The sequence below is a fragment of the Microcebus murinus genome, chromosome 10 (assembly GCF_040939455.1).
Source record: "Microcebus murinus isolate Inina chromosome 10, M.murinus_Inina_mat1.0, whole genome shotgun sequence".
NCBI lineage: Eukaryota > Metazoa > Chordata > Mammalia > Primates > Cheirogaleidae > Microcebus > Microcebus murinus.
The window spans coordinates 89,433,601-89,449,688 of record NC_134113.1 but is presented as its reverse complement, the minus strand read 5'-3'; the positions used below and the strand labels follow the sequence as shown (position 1 = coordinate 89,449,688).

Sequence of the window (16,088 nt, the reverse complement as noted above, 5' to 3'; positions counted from 1 at the left end):
AAAGTACCACACAGTGGGTGGCTTAAAACACCAGGGGTTTATTCTGTCACAGCCCTGGATATCAGAAGTCCAAATTCAAGGTGTTGGCAGGGCCATGCTTCAATGAAGCCTCTCGAGAAGAGTCCTTTCCTAGCTTCCTAGCTAGCATTGCCCCTTGCCAGCAATTCTTGGTGTTCCTTGGCTGTGGCACCATGACTCCAGTCTCTGCCTCCATCTTCACGTGGCCTTCTCCCCTGGGTGTCTTTGCCTCTTCGCATGGCCTTCTTATAAGGATACTAGTCACTGGATTTAGGGTGCACCCTAATCCAGTATGACCTCATCTTCACTAATTACATCTGCAAAGATCCTATTTCCAAATAGGGCCATCTGAGGTTCTGAGTAGACATGACTTTTTTGGAGGACACTTCAACCCAGTGCAAAGTGTCTTTGTGGACTCTGCTACATTCTTTGGAGTTTGCATTGTGGAATAGAAATGGTGGGTAGAACTGCTTACCAAGAAAGTGGAGAAGACAGGAGATAGATCTACAGAAGTGACTGGATAGGCAGAAGAATAGAAGAAGCTTAAAATGACATTCTCCTAAATGAAATGTCAATTGGCTTTGGAGTCAAGATACCAAAGGCTGTAGATTTAGGAGTGGGGAAGGGGGTCTTGACGCTTCTATTCCCTTCCTGATATAATTCCTTCGTTCTGCATTCCTGATTTAAGAAGCTATGAGCCTCAAAACAACGTCCTCCAACCCCAATTGCGAACAAACACACTTAACCTTTATGACTTAATAAAGAGAGCACCTTGCAATAGTCATGTAACGCTGACTCAGAAAATTTCCTCCTTATTTCTCACCTGAATCATAAAGCCAATTTATATGGTATTCATTGGGTTCTATTGCTATAACAGTGCTTCATGGTACCAGCTAGCCTAGTTTTACTTCTGTGCACAGAGCCAAGAGTGAGAATGAGGAAAATACCTCTCTGTCTTATGAAGGGGTCCTAGCCCAGGGATTGGGTTTGATCAGATAGGTTATTTCAGGCTTAAAGCAGGCCCAGAATTCCAGAGAACCCTGAAGAAATCATTTAAGGACACTGAGGGGATTCTAGTTGTTGAGAGGGGTCTAGACCTAACTAGATCATGATGTCTCTCAAAAATGTGATGACTATCCCAGAACTTGGCTGGCTCTTAAAGGACATCTGGCTTACACCCAGCCTGCTTTCTAGGTAGCTTCCTGCCTGCAGAGGAATCCACAAACCTAAAGCAGAGACTTTATCGGATTTGTCCCAGGGCTTTTCCTCAAAGCCCTGGGAAATAGGACCAGAAAGAACCACAGACAGTGGTGTTGGTTACAGAAAACGAAGGGATCCAAGTTATCAAAAGCAGACAACAAAATAACATCAAGAAAGCATGTCCCTAAAACTTAGAGAATATAAAAGAAGCTCTAGTCCACATAGTTGTTAAGGTAAAATCTAGCCTCTGGGCAGGTAATAAATCAGAGTGTGAGTCACCCCTTCTTAGCTGGAATGACAAGAGATCCAGACCTTGGCACTAGAGATTCAATGGTTACCCACACCCACATTCCTTTTCAGGCCTCACCTGTCCCAGGTATGCGCTAAAGCTACAGCTAAAAATAACTGCAGAAACTGGAAGTCTGGGAAATTGCCCTGAACAGTCTCGCCTAGAGTAAGAGCTCACAGGTGCCGAAAGGGGCGGCCTTGCAAAAATAACAGGAAAATACCTAACCCCACAATTTCCCCGGTAACAGTTAAATATCGATCCCGTGAGTTCTCTCACTAACAGACACTCTGCTGCAGTTCTGTTTTGGACAATTTCTGGAGAGAGCTAAATGGACGGAAATGAGATGTAAATCTCTCTCTTTCAAAATTGGGTTTTTGAAAATCTGCTTTTACAGAGTTCCTGGGTGAACAGCGAGAGAACGAGCTACATGCAGTCAGTCTCAACCATATCTGGAGGACAGAGTCACATCTCCTGTGATAATCCCACCTCCAAGGAAAGGCAGGAAACCAAGTCTCGGACTTTGACATCCTGCTGGTGCTTTTGTTAGCAACTGACAGCCGCCACTATTTTGTTTCTCTTCGTCCCCCCTTAAAATCAGCAAGCCATCGGCCTCAGCGCTGGCACCCCTTTCTCTTTCTTTGGAAGGCCACACTCTCTGCTCTCTTCCCTGACCCCTTTTCCTTCTCTCTTTCTCTCTCTCACTTGCCTTCTCTCCCTTAAGAAGATAAAATAAACTGTTTTTACTTTTATATATCCAATTTGTGCACGAGAAACCTCTCTCCACCCACGCCGGGAGCTCCTAGTGAGCTTTCCTCCCTAGCAGGTGCAAAGTGGACAGGAGACAGGAAGAAAATGGCCTCCTGTAGAACCACGCAGTCTCTAGGAGGTGGCCCTGATGTCTGCTCAGATTCTCAGAGCTTCTGTCTGCTCATAGCCATCGGTTCATCCCACACCTTCCAAACACAAAGGATCTCCTGTCACTCTCGCCCTTTGATAACCTGCCAATGCCATCTGCCATGCTCCTTCCAGGGGCTGGAAGGAGCAGGAGGGATGGAGAAAACCAACAGGTGGGGAAAATGCTAAGTCCTGAGACTGCCCCCTCTGTCGCTATGTGGCCTCTCGGGAGCCACAGAACCTCTCTGAACCTTGAGATTTCTGATCCGTTAAAATGGGAAGAAGACCAGCTATATCCTACCTGCCTCACAGAATCTTGAACCTGGTTTTAAAAATTCTGTTTCCTCCTTCCCTCCCTTCCAGTATCTGCTGTATATACTAGTCACAGTGCCGGGGACTAAGAAAACAGTACTGAAGGAAAAGTCACTTGCTGTCATTGCTGAGCTCGGTCTTAGCACTGTGCCGTGACTGTGCCTGCCTGCGGGGCAGGGTTATGCATGGGTATAGCCTGAACGTCTTACAGCGCCCGGCACATACCGCGTGTTCAGTATCTGTCCCATTCTGAAACTTGCTATGCTATTGTCTCTAGTTCTTTGAACGATCCTGAAAGGCGGACATTATCTTTCCTGTTATGAGTTATGGAGCCAGACTGCCAAAGCCTCTCACCAGCTGCGAGACTTCGGGCAAGTTATTCAAGCTTTCTGTGTTTTCATCTCCTTTATCTGAAGGAACACAGTAATAATACCTACCTCAGGGGGGTGTGAAATTTACGTGAACTACACTACGGCTCATCGTGATGATCAATAGATGTTAGCCATTGTAGTTATTATTATCATCACAGATGAGGAGTGGTAAAGTAGCTTGCCCAGCTGGTGAGGGGCAAAGTGAAAAATTGAAGCCAAATTTGAGTGGAAGCCTCTGCTCTTTACACTAGATACGTTGTTGGGGTGTGTGTGTAATTCCATATTACTCATTCAATAGCTGATTATTGGAAGATTGTACCATCATTTACCGTATTTCTCCCCCTTTGGAATAATGGGTTCCACAGAATAAGTGTGACACAAAGGAACTTTCAGATTCCAACCTGTTTTCAAACCGGCAAGGTGTCAGGTAAGAGAACCTGACATTCTCATTTCCACCAGTAGATGGCAGAAGGAAGAACGGGAACGGTTTAATTCCGAGCAAAGTGATTAACAGTGAGCTGTGACCAGGCGCGGCGGAGGATTAGGCGGCCCTTGGTGTGACGACAGTGTGACTACGGCCCACAGTGACTCAGGCGGAGGGGTCTGGGTGGGCGTGGGAACTGCCCACAGGTGTCCGAAGGGCATCAGCCTGCAAGAAGAGCTACTAGGGTGAACCGGAGGATGGGGACTGGGAGAGCGGGGTAAACCAAGATGATTCAGACGCAGTGGAAGGAAAAGGTTGCCTTCCGCTGTTATCTCCAACGCACAGTTCCAGTCTGTGGTTCCTCCTTTCACCTTAGGGCAGCTTTGCTCTTTCTGAAAGCTGGCCCTTGCCTCTGGGACGTGATTAAGTCTCTCACCCTCTGCTCCCTCCTGTGTCCTGTCTGTAACCCAGGAATACTGATATTCTCCCCAGGTGCCTGTTGCCTGTATTTATAAATGCAAATCGCTCTGAGCCACCAGTCCCCTTCTGTTGCACCCCTCTCTCCACTGCGCATCCTTTTTCTTCTTCTTTTTTTTTTTTGAGACAGAGTCTCAACTCTGTTGCCCGGGCTAGAGTGCCATAGTGTCAGCCTAGCTCACAGCAACCTCAAACTCCTTTGCTCAAGCGATCCTGCTGCCTCAGCCTCCTGAGTAGCTGGGACCACAGGCATGTGCCATGATGCCTGGCTAATTTTTTCTATATATTTTTAGTTATCCAATTAATTTCTACTTTTAGTAGAGACGGGGGGGTCTTGCTCTTGCTCAGGCTGGTCTCGAACGCCTGAACTCAAACGATCCACCCACCTCAGCCTCCCGGAGTGCTAGGATTACAGGCGTGAGCCACCATACCCGGTCTTGGGCATCCTTCTAGTGGCTTATTTCACAGCCTCCTCCATCAAATAAGCTTGGCGCTGGGTGTTTGGTGAGCCACTTGATCATTCATTTTGTTCTAAAGACGTGTCCTTCGGCCCGAAGTGATGGGGACTTGTCCTTCTGGGTCCAAAAGACTCTAGCCTGGGCAACAAAGCGAGACTCTGTTTCAAAAATAAATAAATATCCTGTTGATGTGGTGTGAGGAAAAGAAAGAAAAAAAAAATCAAAAATAAATAAATAAATAAAATAAATAAATAAAAAAGAGTAGCAGCAGCCGGCAGGTGTGGCGCTCAGAAGTACTGGGCAACTCTACCTGCGTTAATTCTCACCCGGCCCTTGTCCCCAAACCTTCCTCCGGGGGAGGAGTCCACTGAGAACACCTGCTCGAGACCCGACATCCCTCTAGCCCAAACTCTTAGCTCCAGTGCCAGCTTAAACCCACATCCCTGTTGTGATTTCTGGGTGGGTCGAGAGTGGGAACTGTCACAGGGTTTTTCACTTGACATATTTGTATTTGTCCATCTGTCATGGTGGCTTGTTTGTTTTCAACAAGTGGCTGGGTACAATGAGGCTGTGGGGAGCCTCCCGCGTGCTGGCATTTGCTGGATGCCTGGCATATATTATTTCTTTTACTGGAGGTAATGAGTCATTTCTTGAGGAAACTGTGGATCAGAAAAGCTTGTTTGTGACATTTAAAAACCATAACCTAGTCATTCCTTTTTCAGCCGTCTTCCACGATTTCCTAAATCCATCCAAGGGTGTTAAGGAATTTTGCAGAGTGAGCCTATGCTGACAAAATGAAGTGGCGATTTGGGATCATAGTTAACCTGTGGCTTCTGTTTCCATTTTGTTGGTTTTGGTGGCTTGTGGCGAGCTCGGGGTGAGGAGGAAGTGGGACAGATGCAGCTCTTTGCCATGGCTCTGTATTTTCACTAGGTCTCTAGAAAACAAATTTGACATTTGGACTCTGCCATCGTATTCCTGTGAAACCTCACTGAGAGTCAGCACCTTAGGACTGAGAGGACCTCGGTGGTCAGCCAGGATCTGTCCGTTTGTCCTGCGAGGATACTGGAAGGAAGTGTGTGTATGTTCATAAGTTTGTGTGTGTGTGTTTTTAATTTTATTTTTCATTTTTTTCTTTAGTAAAAGGTGAAAGATTTATATGATCTGAAGGGAAACCAGAGTATAGGTTTGTGTGTTTAATAGTGTGCCCACGGCTGACATCTATCACAGAGAGTCACCAAAGATTCTTCCTATTCAAAACAAGTTCTAGTGGAATCTCGTTCCTAAGGAGATGACTGTCTAATGGAGGGGAAAAGCCTGTCTGTCAGGGTGAGCATCTTGAAGACTGAAGTCTCCCTTTTGAGAGGAGTAGTGGGAGATGTTGAGTGACAAAAATGTGCTTTACATAAGCCTGGTTAGCCTAATTTTTCTAATAAATGCTAGTGACGCCCCTAACTGGGTTCCAGGGGCTCTCGCCAGAGGGGCACATGGGTAATCACACTTCCTGTCTCACCTCTTCAGCGCCATCGTGCGGTGGACTCGGATTAACGTGTGATCGCCAAGGGCAGCCTCGGAGGGGACAAAGAACCCCACAGGGTCAAGGCTCTGGCCGAGAGGGTTATGTGGGAATGAAAGAAGGGCAGGGCAGCCCACTTGGGTGGGGCGTAGGGAGAGGAGGAAAGGGGAGAGGGTGTCATGCTCAGATTTATAGCCCGTATGTACACTTCGAAGTTTTATGGCAACGGAGGTGTAGTCACTTCCTGCCCTTTCTCCCCAGCTCTCCAGACTCCCTGAGTCACTCTCTGGCCAGTGGCCTGAGCCCAGGGCTCATTTCTCTTCCCTGCGGCCCAAGAGAGAGCTTTACAAAATGGGGCACACGTATCCAGGGAGACAGATTACAAAACAATCTGTTGGGGTGCAGAAGGAAGATGCTAGAATTTATGTTTGTATTTATTTTTAACTCATCCATTTCTAATTTCTCTTTGTGTTTTATAATATACATAAAGAATCGCTGTAATAACAATTTATAATAGATATATACCAATATTTGGGTACATTAAAAATGTTATTGCATAGGTTAGTGTTATGCTGAAAAATAAAAAAAAAGAATAAGATAAATATTAAATTTAAATAATAAGCAAAAAAATGTTATTGCATAAGGGCACACTGTCAAGAAAGTTTGAGACTATAGCCTCCGGGAATTATTCTGACAGTAGTCCTTTAACACCATTATTTTGTCTTTCATTCTGAAGCTAATTTTCGAACAAAACTCTAATGCAGCCTTATATTTTTATTTTTTTTATTTTTTTATTTTTTGAGACAGAGTCTCACTCTGTTGCCTGGGCTAGAGCGCTGTGGCACCAGCCTAGCTCACAGCAACCTCAAACTCCTGGGCTCACGCATTCCTCCTGCTTCAGTCTCCTGACTAGCTGGGACTACAGGCATGTGCCACCATGCCCGGCTAATTTTATATATGTATATATATATTTTTTTAGTTGGCCTATTAATTTTCTTTCTATTTTTTAGTAGAGATGGGGTCTCACTCTTGCTCAGGCTGGTCTCAACCTTCTGAGCTCAAGTGATCCTCCCATGTCATCCTCTCAGAGTGCTAGGATTATAGGTGTGAGCCACCACGCCCAGACCTCTTTTGGTAATGTCTTTGTTAAGAGTTAGTACCAAGGTATGCTGATCTCATAAAATGAATTAAGAAGTGTTTCCTCATCCTGTATTTGCTGAAAGGTTTACGTAAAATTGATGGTATTTCTTTCTGAAATGTTCGATAGCATTTACCAGTGAAGCCATTTGGGCCTGGGGTTTGAATTATTACATTATTTTCTTTAACAGATATCGGGATGTTCAGATTTTCTATTTCATCCTTTATGTCAGTTTGGGTGTAACTTGTGTTTTTCAAAGAATTTATCCATTTTACGTAATTTGGAAAATTTATTGGCATAAACTTGGTCCATGTTATTTATTCCCTTATTATTCATTCAATGTCTATAAGATCTTAAATGCTGATCCTTTATTTCTGATATCGGTAATTTGAGTTCTCTCTCTCTGCACGTCCCTCTCATTTGCTTTATTTATTTGTTTATTTTATTTTAGCGTATTATGGGGGTACAAGTGTTAAGGTTACATATATTTCATTTGCTTTCTTACTGAGAGTTCTAGGGATTTACAAATTCTTTGTAAAGAATCAAAGTTTAGTTTTTTTGACTGTTCTTTGTAAAGTGTTTTCTATTTCACTGATTTTTTTGCTATTACTTTATTATTTCTTATCTTTTACTTTATTTACTTGTTTTTTTCTAACTTCCTTTTCTTTTCGTTTTTTATTTTTTGGGACAGGCCTCACTCTGTCACCTAGGCTGAAGTTTGGTGGCATCATCATAGCTCACTGCAGCCTGCAACTCTTGGGCTCAAGCAGTCCTCCCAGCTCAGTCTCCCAAAGTGCTGGGATTATAGGCATGAGCCATATGCCCAGTTTTTTTCTAGCTTTTCAAGAAGGAAGCTTAAATCATTGGTTTTACACTGTTTCCCTAACATAAGCATTTTAAAGTTATTAATTTTCCTGTAAGCACTGGTTTAGCTGCATCCTACAAATTTTGATATATTGTGTTTTTGTTAGCATTTTGATTGAAATGTTTCTTAATGTCTCATGTGATTTCTCTTTTGATCCAGGGTTATTTTGAAGAATGTTGCTTAATTTCAAACTATTTGGGGATTTAAAAAAAATCTTAGTTATTTCTGTCTTAATTCCATTGTAGTCAAAGAACATACCCTACCTGAATTTGATTCTTTGTCATTTTTGAGACTTATTTTATGACCTAGCATATAGTTCATCTCAGTGAATATTTGATGAACACTTCAAAAGAATGTATACTCTACAATTGTTGAGCATGATATTCTATAATCAATTAGGTCAAATTAACTGGTAATGCTATCAAATTTTCTATGACCTTACCTTCTCCCGCCCCACTTAATCTAATAATTACTAAAAGGGAATAATAAAATCTACATATATGTTTGTAAATTTGTCTACTTCTTATTTTAGTCTGTTAATTTTTGCTTTATGTATTTTGAAGCTTTCTTATTAGGTGTATAAGATTTAGGATTGGCTGGGCATGGTGGCTCACACCTGTAATCCTAGCACTCTGGAAGGCCGAGGTGGGTGGATCATTTGAGCTCAGGAGTTTGAGACCAGCCTGAGCAAGAGTGAGACCCCATCTTTATTAAAAAAATAGAAAGAAATTAGTTGGACAACTAAAAAAAATATATATATATTAATATATATGTGTATACATATATATACACACACACACATATATGTAAATTAGCTGGGCATGGTGGCACATGCCTGTAGTCCAGCTACTCGGGAGGCTGAGGCAGGAGGGTTGCTTGAGCCAGGAGTTTGAGGTTGCTGTGAGCTAGGCTGTTGCCATGGCACTCTAGCCCAGGCAACAGAGTAAGACTCTGTCTCAAAAAAAAAAAAAAAAAAAAAGAGTTAGGATTGTTATGTCTTCTTGATTAATTAAATATTTTAATATTAAGAAATATTCTTGGCTGGGCATAGTGGCTCATACCTGTAATCCCAACACTTTGGGAGGCTGATGTGGGAGGGTCACTTGAGGCCAGGAATTTAAGACCAGCCTGACCCACATAGTGGGGCCCTGTCTCTACAAAAAATAAAAACATTAAATGAGTGTGGTGGTGCTCACCTGTAGTCCTGGCTACTCAGGAGGCTTAGGCAGGAGGATCAACTTGAGCCCAAGAATTTGAAGTTACAGTGAGTTATGATTGCACCACTTCACTTCATCCTGGGGGACAGAGCAAGACTTTGTCTCAAAAAACATAAGTAAGTAAATAAATAAATAAAAGAAATATTCTTTTTCTCTGTAATCTCTTTGCTTGAAAGATATTTTGATATTAATAAAGCCGCACACTGCACAGTATATAGTTTCTTACTATTTTCCTTTAAACCTGGTTGTATCTTTTTAATTCTATTGTGTTTCTTGAAAACAGCATATATTTGGGTCTTTTTTTTCCCTCGGTGTGATCGTTTTTGTTTTCTAATTAGAGTGGCTAGTCCATTTATATTTAAAGTAAGTTTTTGACACATTTAAGGTTAGTTATAACATCTTGGTTAGATTTTATTTTTTTACTTGTCCCATCTGTTGTTTGTTTCTCTGCTTCTCTTTTCCTGCATCTTTTGGACAAATTGAATATTTTTAAATGTGCTATAAACTTTTTAGCTAAACATCTTCTTTTTTTTGTAGTTCTTCTTGAGATTACAAATATCTTTAATTTCACATAGTTTACCTTCATATAACATTATTCTTCTCAAACAATATGTGACTAACACCATAAATACACTTACCCTCATCATTTGAGTTCTGGTTGCCATTTATTTTACTTCTATATGCTATATATTGTGTAATATGTTGTTATTGTATTGATTTAGTGGTCAATTGTCTTTTCAAAATGTATAATTTTTTCCTTATATATTTAGCCTTGTATTTGTGCTCTCTGGGTCTCTCATTCCTTCCTGCTTCCATCTAGCATCATTTTCCTTAATCTTTTCTTGTACAACAGGTTTTCTGGACAAAAATTCTCCTGTCTTATCTGAAAATTTCTTTAGTTTACCTCATGTTTGAAATATATATAGATTTCTAGGTTGACAGTTTTTTTTATTTTTCAGCTTCTTTTTCTATTGTCTTCTGGCCTCCACTCCTTCTGATATGAAGTCAGCCATCATTCATAATTTTTTCTTTAGCTGCTTAGATTTTATTTTTATCTTTGTTTTTCAGCACTTTGACTATAATGTGCCTAAGTATGATTTTCTTTGTATTTATCCTGCTTGGAGTTCACTGAGCTGCTGTGATCTGTGGATTGATTTCTTTCATTAATTTTGGAAAAGTCTTGTCTATTCTCTTTTCAAATATTTCTTCTGCCTCATTAAATCTTTGTGCTCCTTCTGAGACTTCAAATACAAATATTTTAGATCATTTGTTATCATCCTAAGTATCTTAGATGCCCTGTTTTATTTTTCCACCACCTTTTTCTATTTGTGTTTTAGTTGGGATTACTCACAAAGTGCTGGTTTGGTCAACAATGGACCACATATACGATGCTGGTCCCATAGTACTATAATAAAGCTGAAAAATTTTTATTGCCTAGTGATTTTGTAGCCATCATAATGTCATAACACGATGGATTACTCACATGTTTGTGGTTACACTGTTGTAAACAAACCTACTGTGCTGCCAGTTGTATAAAAGTATAGCATATACAATCATGTGCAGTACATAATACTTGATAATGATAATAAACAACTATGTTACTGGTTTACATATTTTTTCCTTTTTGTAAAATGTCTTTTTTAAAAAATTAATTCAAGATATTATGGGGGTACAAACATCTTGGTTACATTTAATGAATTTGCTTCGCCCAACAAACACATCCTAAGCCACAAACCAGACCTCAATAAATTTTTAAAAATAGAAATTGTACCACGTACCTTCTCAGACCATAGTGGTATAAAACTAGAGATCAATTCCAACAGAAACTTTCACCACTTCACAAATTCATGGAAATTAAACAATCTATTGCTAAAGGTATACTGGGTCAAGGAGGAGATCCAGATGGAAATCCAAAAGATTCTTCAAACTAAACGATCATGGGGTTTATGTATTTATTATATCATACTTTTTATCATTATTTTAGAATATATTACTTCTACATGTATGTATGTGTATACACACACACACACACACACACTGTAAAACAGCCTCAGGCAGGCCCTTCAGAAGGTATTCCATTGTTATCATAGAAAATGACAGTCCCATGCATGTTATTGTTCCTAAAAACCTTCCAGTGGGATAATATGTACAGGTGGAAGACAGTGATATTGATGATCCTGATCCTGTGTAGCCTAGGCTAATGTGGCATTTGTATAATAGTTTTTAACCAAGAAGTTTTAAATTTTACAAAAAAAATTTTTTTAAATAGAAGAAAGCATATAGAATAAGAATATAAAGATAAATATTTTTTTTTTTTTTTTTTTTTTTTTTTTTTTTCTTTTTTAAGTCTAGGATAGTTCAGTAAAAAGATAAATATTTTTATATAGATGTACATGTGTTTGTATTTTATTTTATTTTTTGAGACAGAGTTTCACTCTGTCACCCAGGCTAGAGTTCAGTGGTGTCATCATAGCTCACTGCAACCTCCAACTACTGGGCTCAAACAATCCTCCTGCCTCAGCCTCCCAAATTGCTAAGACTACAGGTGCGCCGCCTTACCTAGCTAATTTTTTCTATTTTTGGTAGAGATGGGATCTCACTCTTGCTCAGGCTGATCTCACACTCCTGAGCCCAAGTAATCCTCCTGCCTTGACCTCCCAAATTGCTAGGATTACAGGCATGAGCCACCACATCCAACCTGTGCTTTTGTTTTAAGCTAAGTGTTATTATTATTATTTATTCTTAAATTTTTTTTTTAGACAGAGTCTCACTCTGTTGCCCAGGCTAGAGTGAGTGCTGTGGCGTCAGCCTAACTCACAGCAACCTCAAACTCCTGGGCTCAAGCAATCCTGCTGCCTCAGCCTCCCAAGTAGCTGGGACTACAGGCATGTGCCACCATGCCCGGCTAATTTTTTCTATATATATTAGTTGGCCAATTAATTTCTTTCTATTTATAGAAGAGACGGGTCTCGCTCTTGGTCAGGCTGGTCTCGAACTCCTGACCTTGAGTGATCCACCCGCCTTGGCCTCCCAGAGAGCTGGGATTACAGGCATGAGCAACCACACCTGGCCAAGCTAAGTGTTATTATAAATGAATGAAAAAGCTTTAAAAAATGAAAAGTTTTTTTTTTTTTTTTTTTTTTTAGGATATGGTCTTATTTATTATTTAACTCAAAAAATCTTATTTTTGGCTCGACTCAGACTTAGATGCTCTCAGAGAGGACAGCCTACGTCTCTTGGCAATCTGTTCCTGGCGCTTTTCTTTGGCCTCCTTCATTCTCTTACCAAAAGTTTAGCATATTCTGCAGCCTCTTCCTTATTTTTCTTAGTGCGCTGCTTCTTCAGAGCAGTACGCCCGCGTTTATGTTGCAGGACACGTGGAGTTACAAGTCGCTGAATCTTGGGTGCTTTGGTCCTAGGTTTCTTACCTTCTTTGTTTAAGGGCTTCCTCACAACATACTGGCGAACATCATGTTCTTTAGACAGATTGAAGAGTTTGCGGATTCTGCTAGCTCTTTGGGCCCCAGACGACGAGGTACTGTAGTATCAGTCAGTCCAGGGATATCCTTCTCTCCCTTTTTTACAATAACCAAGTTGAGAACACTCAGGTTGGCATCCACAATACAACCACGGACAGATTTGCGCTTTCTTTCTCCAGTTCTCCTTGGTCTGTAACAGGAATGCCCCTTACTCAGTAGCAGGCGAACACGGCCATGGGTCAAGACTCCCTGCGTCACGGGGAAACCTTGCTTGTCGTTCCCACCACTGATTCGGACCACGTAACCCTTCCATTCTCACCAGAGCGTCGGCAGCAACTTCCGTGGCCATACGCTTCTCATAGAAAGTACGAAGTTTGCGTTCATCGTCCACTTCAGTGAGTTTCTGGCAGCCAGTGGCTGGGAAGGAGATATTCAGCTTCATCGTGAAGCAGCTGATTGCCTCCGAGGCGCCACGAAAAAGAGAAAAATGAAAAGTTTTATAGAGTAAAAAAATTATGGTAAGCTAAGGTTAACTTATCATTGAGGAAAGAATTTTTTAAAAATAATGTAGCCTAAGTGTGCAGTGTTTATAAAGTCTACAATAGTGCACAGTAATGTTCTAGGCCTTCACATTCACACACTACTCACTCACTGACTCACTCAGAGCAACTTCCGGTCCTGCCAGCTCCATTTATGGTAAGTGTCCTATACAAGTGCACTATTTTTTTTTTTAATCTTTTTAAATACTATGTAACACTGTTTTGTACTTACACTGTACCTTTTTTATGTTTGGATTTGTTTAGATCTATAAATACTTATCTTGTGTTTCAATTGCCTACAGTATTCAGTACTATAACATGCTGTGCAGGTTTGTAGCCCAGGAGCAATAGGTTAACCAGGTAGCCTAGGTGTGTGGTAGGCTGTAGTGTCTAGGTTTGTGTACATATATTCTATAATATTTGCACAGTGAGAAAATCACCCAATAACACTAATATACTTCCATTGTTAGGCAACACATGACTGTATTTCTATTGGTATGCCTTTAAGTTTATTGATCCTTTTCTCTGCTGTGTCCTATCTACTGTCAAGACCATCAAATGACTTCTTATTTCTAGTGTTTTCCTTCATTAATTTTTTTTTTCTTTCTTTTTTTTTTTTTTTTTTGAGACAAGAGTCTCACTCTGTCACCTGGGCTAGAGTGCTGTGGCATCATCAAAGCTCACTGCAAGCTCAAACTCCTGGGCTCAGGCAATCCTCCTGCCTCAGCCTCCCAAGTAGCTGGGACTACAGGTGCATGCCACCATGCTCAGCTAATTTTTCTATTTTTGGTAGAGGCGGGGTCTCTATCTTGCTCAGGCTGGTCTCCAACTCCTGGCTTCAAGCGATTCTCCCTCATGAGTCTCCCAGAGTGCTGGGATTACAGTCATTAGCCACTAAGCCTAGACTGAAGCAATATTTACACCCCCCCACCCCCAAAAGAGCACACCCTATAGGAAGTTGAATAAGTATAATCTGAAGTGTAAGTGGATCTGAGTTTTTTTGCAGTTTTAGTTAGATTCAGATCACTATTGGCTTTGAATGTTTTGAGGGTAGGATCAAGATTTCCCATTCAGCAAAACTTAGCATATGACACTAGCAAGGCCACAGAGAGCTCTTTATGCTTTGTATGCAGGCAGCAGCTTTACAAACCGTGGAAATCCCTCTCGTTGGTATTGGAGTGTTACTGCTCTCAGGCTCTCTCAGTGGACAGAGCTAAGGAATTTGTATATGTGATCATGTGCATATGAATATACATACATGTATATATGCAAACACATTTATCTCTATGTCTATATCTCTCTATATTGGAAAATATGAGTTCACCCCAATATTTCTAATTCCAATCTAAGAGCCCAGGATTTATTCTAGTTTTCTGCCTTTCCAAACTCTCTTCTCCGAATGGCTCTTATTTTCCTTCTTACTAATTTTTTATTTGATAAGTCCCTCTGTATATAACCAGTCTCCCATATCTGCTGCTTTGTCACTTTTGCACAGATGACCTCAGCACTCCACTTGGGCTCTGACACACCATGCCAAACTGCATCCCTACTCAGACACCTCATTCACTCCTTTGCTCTCTAGCTTCTCACCCCAGGATGCTCAGGTGTGGATCATGCCCTCCTCACCTTGCTCAGGCTGCAGTACCCACTCCAGGCTACCTCTCTATGGGAACATCTTTATCACCTGGCTTAGACCCTGACATCTTGTGCTAGGCTGTCCCATAGCATAGACATTGTCCTTTCCAGCTTGAACTCCAGCATCTCATGCCAGTCCACACTCACACATATGCCCTCCTCCCTGCTCTGGCTCAGACACCTCACACTGCACTGCCCCTCTGTGGGGACACCCTCCTCTTGTCCTTGGGCTCCAATAGCCTGTGTTGGTCCAATCCCCCATGTAGGTGACTTCCTTGCTGTGCCTCCAACTCCTGATTCTGGACCATCTCTATCTTCTGACTCCTCCCATCCCCACCATGAAGTTGCTTTACCTGTCAGGCTCAAATGTGCCATTCTGGGCCATCATCATGCAGGGATGTCCTTCTAATCTGCTTGGGCTTTAATGCTCAATATCTGGGCATTTCTTCTATGGAGATACCTTCCTCACCTAACATGGGTTTCAAAACCACCCCCATGCCATGATTTCTATAAAATTCGCTTATGTGTGCCAAAAAGTTCATGCAAAAAATGGAATTAAAAGATAAAAATAAGGCCGGGCGCTGTGGCTCACGCCTGTAATCCTAGCTCTTGGGAGGCCGAGGCGGGCGGATTGCTCAAGGTCAGGAGTTCAAAACCAGCCTGAGCAAGAGCGAGACCCCGTCTCTACTATAAATAGAAAGAAATTAATTGGCCAACTGATATATATATATAAAAAATTAGCCGGGCATGGTGGCGCATGCCTGTAGTCCCAGCTACCCGGGAGGCTGAGGCAGAAGGATCACTGGAGCCCAGGAGTTTGAGGTTGCTGTGAGCTAGGCTGACGCCATGGCACTCACTCTAGCCTGGACAACAAAGTGAGACTCTGTCTCAAAAAAAAAAAAAAAAAAAAAAAGATAAAAATAAGAATATAAACTTTATTGCTCAACGTAAGCTCCATCAAGGCCAAGACACGTTGATAAGCATTGACACTAGTCACTTAGTCCATCCCTAAAGAACTGAGGGTCTTGGGAATTTAACCATGTCCATGAAGTCTTCTTTTTTTCTACATTATTAACTGAGAACTAATGGGTGCCTTTTAAAGATTTTTTAAGATTAAGAAACAAAAAGAAGTCAGAAGGAGCCAAATCAGGACTGTAAGGTGGATGCCTAATAGTTTCCCATTGAAACTGGCAAACTTGCCATTGTTTGATGAGAGGAGCGAGCAGGAGCATTGTTGTGGTGAAGAAGGACTCTCT

General features: G+C 41.5%; 1 pseudogene; it reads right to left on the bottom strand.

Annotated features, from left to right (window-relative positions):
* Nucleotides 1-12,325: 12,325 nt before the first annotated feature.
* LOC105876694 (small ribosomal subunit protein eS6-like) lies at nt 12,326-13,148 on the bottom strand (annotated as a pseudogene).
* Between the last annotated feature and the right edge of the window lie 2,940 nt (nt 13,149-16,088).